This window comes from Pseudophryne corroboree, chromosome 2, assembly GCF_028390025.1.
Source record: "Pseudophryne corroboree isolate aPseCor3 chromosome 2, aPseCor3.hap2, whole genome shotgun sequence".
Taxonomy (NCBI): Eukaryota; Metazoa; Chordata; class Amphibia; order Anura; family Myobatrachidae; genus Pseudophryne; species Pseudophryne corroboree.
Genome location: NC_086445.1, coordinates 831,933,883 through 831,939,285, shown reverse-complemented (window position 1 = coordinate 831,939,285; position 5,403 = coordinate 831,933,883). Strand labels below are relative to the sequence as shown.

General features: G+C 47.3%; 1 non-coding gene across 1 annotated transcript; it reads left to right on the top strand.

Annotated features, from left to right (window-relative positions):
- The first annotated feature begins 1,490 nt into the window (after positions 1–1,490).
- TRNAV-UAC (transfer RNA valine (anticodon UAC)) lies at positions 1,491–1,563 on the top strand. The gene has a single exon. It is a non-coding gene; the product is annotated as a tRNA-Val (tRNA).
- The last annotated feature ends 3,840 nt before the right edge of the window (positions 1,564–5,403 follow it).

Below are 5,403 nucleotides of genomic sequence, written 5' to 3'. Positions count from 1 at the left end.
CTAGATCAGTGCATGTGCATTAGAGTGCTCAGACTCTGAGGCGCTTCCAGCTAGAGAGGAGAAGGCCCGGACAGAGGAGGCTACACACAGGCCTCCTGTCTTAAATTGATGTAACGTGCAGAGAGAGTTAGATTTGAGAGGGGTGTGTCCAAACTTAAATCTAAATTGCTGTGTAAAAATAAAGCTTACAAGCATTTGTAGGCTGCATGCAAAAGCGGCAATTATTTACCCTGCATGCAAAAAGAAAAAAAAGTACTTGCACCCATTGCACTGAAACATGGTTGGTCCAGGAGCACAGTTACTTGGTCTTGTTTTGCTTTACTCCCATCTCAGAATCAGGCTTAAACAAAGCATAGAAAGACACAGCTGCCCGAGAGAATAACCTCGGAGCCAACTACTAGACTTGGAGACCACAGGGATCATTCATACCTCCCAAGAGAGAATAACTCAGCTGCACATTACACTCACCAAAACTGCTACATACATCTCCACGAGGACACATCGACAAGAAGGGAGGACCAGCGTAAACGTTTTATAGCATATATAGGGGGAGATGTACTAAGCCTGAAAAGGGATAAATACCACTGTGATAAAGCACCAGCCAATCGGCTCCTAACTGCCATGTTACAGGCTGTGTTTGAAAAATGACAGTTAGGAGCCGATTGGCTGGTACTTTATCACTGTGATATTTATCACTTTTCAGGCTTAGTACATCTGGCCCATAGAGAGTTATATACAGTATACTGTATGTATTTAAGATAAAATGTTCTTCCTACACCGATAAACACAGGGAAGCATTAGGAAAAATGAAAACACTTGATAATAACACTTCCATTTCCAAAATAATAACCGCGTACAGGAACAAAAACTACATATTGCTAGATTATCTCTCTGCTGTGTTTATGCTGTCTTTTAATTTATATGTAGGGTGAAGGACCCAGGTTTGTGTAGTTCTCCCCTCTGGGACCTATTATTTAGCCTCAGTATAAAGGGCATTTATTAATTAGGGTGAAGGGTAATCTTACAGAGCCTGATTCACCTACAATGTAACCCAGCCCATGTTATATTCAGGGGAACTGAAAATAAAGTGGTTGGAGTGTGTTTATTTACCTCGTCATCTTTGAAGCTCCAGTTGTCTGTGATCGCCCTCTAGCGGTGGGAAGCAATACATGCATACAACCCAGGTTTATGTGAAATTCTCTGCGTGTAAAATTTCGATCAAACGTTTATTTTAATTACTGATACACTGTGTGTCACCTTATTACATTTATCTGAGTATGAAATCTGCATGTCTGGTCTGTAGCTTTGTTATTTCATTTGTTTTCTTGATCAGAATGTGCTTTATCTTGCAGGAATTTCTCTCCAGAGTAAAGGGTTAATGTAGGTAGCATCCATCATAAGCATATCAGTACTTATTCATTTTTGTACATGAAAAAAGGACAGTATATTTTTATATATAACAATGTTTCAGTCCAATTTTTTTTGTAAGTGGTTCCATAGTGTAGTGGTTATCACGTCTGCTTTACACGCAGAAGGTCCTGGGTTCGAGCCCCAGTGGAACCAGGTTTTTATTTTTATTTTTTCTCTCTCCTCATTACTCAGCTGTTTTATTTATTTTTATTGTTTAGAACAGTCAGATTTGTAATGAACTTTAGAAAACAAAAGAAAATCTTGTAATTTTGGAGCAGTTATTTATACGGGTTACACACATTATACAGGTGGACAGGATGCCGGCTTTCAATATCCCAACAGCGGCATCCCGCCTGCCAGAATGCCGGCAGCGGGCAGAGCGCTAAGAGTCCCCTTGTGGCCTCACTGCCAGGGCCGAAACTAGGATTTTCGGCACCCGGGGCAAGGCAGAAATTTAGCGCCCCCCCCTTCCACCACCACAACCACCACCGCACACACATACAAAAAAATAATAATAATAATAAAAAAATAAAAAAAATTATATATATATATATATATATATATATATATATATATATAATATACACATACATACACACAAGTGCAGTCAGCGGCACTCTTCTCCTAAATACAAAACAGCATGATAGCCGGTGCCTTTCATGAGAAACACACAGGGTCCCCATACAGTGGCGTAACTACTGCTCCCGCAGTCCTCGCGGTGGCTTGGGGGCGAGGGGCTGCGGGGGCGCCACTGATTTAGCACAGATTGACATGCGGACGAGCGGCCGCATGTCAATCTGCTCCTACTAACCCTCCCTGCTGTGTTGGAGGGACACAGAGGGCACAGCGCGCGCCTCTCCTGTGTCCCTCCTGCATCATCTCCGGCGGCCGCGGGTCTAATAAACGAAGTGCCGTTCGTGAGCTCTGATTGGCTCACGAACCGGCACTTCCTCTATTAGACCCGCGGCCGCCGGAGATGATGCAGGAGGGACACAGGAGAGGCGCGCGCTGTGCCCTCCGTGTCCCTCCAACACAAACCAGCGGGGGAGCGGCGGCGGCGGGGGAGGGGCACGCACTGAAGGGGCATATATGGCACTGGGGGGGGATATCTGGCACTGGGGGCATATGTGGCACTGGGGGGGAGGGGGGGGGAATCTGGCACTGGGGGCATATGTGGCACTGGGGGGGGAGGAAATCTGGCACTGGGGGCATATGTGGCATTGGGGGGAATATCTGGCACTGGGGGCATATGTGGCACTGGGGGGGGGGAATCTGGCACTGGGAGCATATCTGGCACTGGGGGGGGGGATATCTGGCACTGGGGGCATATGTGGCACTGGGGGGGGGATCTGGCACTTGGAGCATATGTGGCACTGGGGGGAACATCTGGCACTGGGGGCATATGTGGCACTGGGGGCATATGTGGCACTGGGGGGGAATATCTGGCACTGGGGGCATATGTGGCACTGGGGGCATATGTGGCACTGGGGGGGAATATCTGGCACTGGGGGGCATATGTGGCACTGGGGGCATATGTGGCACTGGGGGGGAATATCTGGCACTGGGGGCATATGTGGCACTGGGGGGGGAATCTGGCACTGGGAGCATATCTGGCACTGGGGGGGAATATCTGGCACTGGGGGCATATGTGGCACTGGGGGTGGAAATCTGGCACTGGGGGCATATGTGGCACTGTGGGGGAATATCTGGCACTGGGGGGGAATATCTGGCACTGGGGGCATATGTGGCACTGAGGGGGAATATCTGGCACTGGGGGCATATGTGGCACTGAGGAGGAATATCTGGCACTGGGGGGCATATGTGGCACTGGGGTGGTATATGTGTACCTGGCACACAGGGGGGGGGGCTATATTGTGCACTGAGGTCATGTGAGTACCTGGCAACGTGGGGTAATATCTGGCACTGGGGACATATGTGGCACTGGGAGCACAGCCCTAGCAACAAGCACTACCCCCTAGCAACGAGCATGACACCCACTGCATGAAACCCCTGGCAACGAGCATGACACCCAGTGCATGAAACACCTGGCAACAAGCATGACACCCAGTGCATGAAACCCCTGGCAACGAGCATGACACCCTGAGCATGAAAACCCCTGGCACCGTGCATGGAACCAAGAGCATGAAACCCCTGGCAACGAGCCTGACACCCAGTGCATGAAACCCCTGGCAACGAGCATGACACCCAGTGCATGAAACCCCTGGCAACGAGCAGGTAATTTAAAAGTAATTAGAAGCCTTACTGTAGGACTTAATGTGTAATGGGCATTACGGTGTGTGGCATACTATATCACGGGCATTGTGGTATGTGGTATAATGTCTCAGGGTCATTGCAGTGTGGCATAATGTATAACGGGCATTGCAGTGTGTGGCATAATGTATCACGGACATTGCGGTGTGTGTCATAATGTATCAGGCATTACGGTGTGTTGTATACTATATCACGGGCATTGTTGTATAATGTATCAGGGGCATTGCAGTGTGTAGCATAATGTATAACGGGCATTGCGATTCCTGTCATAATGTGTCAGGCATTACGGTGTGTTGTATACTATATCACGGACATTGTGGTATGTGGTATAATGTATCAGGGGCATTGCAGTGTGTAGCATAATGTATAACGGGCATTGCGATTCCTGTCATAATGTGTCGGGGGCATTACGGTGTGTGGCATAATGTGTCGGGGGCATTATGGTGTGTGCATATTGTGTCATGTGCATTATTGTGTGTGGCATAATGTCTAAGGGCCATTGCAGTATGTGGCATAATGTATACTGGGCATTACTATAAGGAGGAAAAATGACAAATAATGTAAGGGGCATGAATCAGGATTATTTTTCTTCCCTGTGGTGGCTAACGTCTGGGCGTGCAGGTTGGAAAACTGGGGTATAAGGTAGTCTTTTCCTGCAATGCCACGCCCCTTTATGTGAAGCCACGCCCATCCCAACGAAGCCACACACCCTATTTTGCGGCGCGCGCCGAAGGCGCGCGCACATTTATCCCTTTAATAGTGCCAATTATGGGGGATGGGGGGGGGGGGGGCGCCGAAGAATTTTTTGGCTTGGGGGAGAAAAATTTCTAGTTACGCCACTGTCCCCATATATAAATGAACTGTCAGCGGCACTCACAGCATCAAAGAAGGAGACAAGACTGTGTTTAATAGTCAACGTTTCAATGTTATAGTATAACATTTTCATCAGGACAATGCAATGTGAGCAAAAACATACCTTTATACCCGCCAGACCGTTCGTGGCACCCAGTGTCCGCCGCACCCGTTCAGTGAAGATGACGTCATCATGGGACGCTGGACGTGGCATCACGAAGAATCTCACCTGGTAGTGATACCGAACAAACAACTTATTACAAGGATAACAAACCATATAAAAAAAAAGGGAAAGAATAAATGTGTATATAAGAATAAATACACACTAATATCGGCGGACGCTGGGTGCCACGGACGGTCTGGCGGGTATAAAGGTATGTTGTTGCTCACAGTGTATTGTCCTGACGAAAATGTTATAATGTAACATTGAAACATTGACTATTAGACACAGTCTTGTCTCCTTCTTTGATGCTCTGAGTGCCGCCGAAAGTTATATATATATATATATATATATATATATATATATATAGCATCACATGTCCATCCCGCAACAGAGTCACTAGTATAGACAGGACCAGCACACTGTAGTTTAGTCAAAGTGCAATATTTACTCCATATGTATGAATGAAGATACAAGGCTCAACGTATACTCATCGTAAGCAAGCACAAAGAAACACAGTAGACCTCCCGAACAGCCGTTTTCGGACTTAATCCATCATCAGGGGAACGGTCATCAAAAGTGCCATAGTGCCTTGTGCAAATAATGCCTGTATAAAGTGCCTAAAACCAACCTCACTTGTGTGCTCTATTTAAGCACACCTAATGGCGCTTACCTGCCGCACCTGTGATCTCCACCGCTGCCCCTTGATG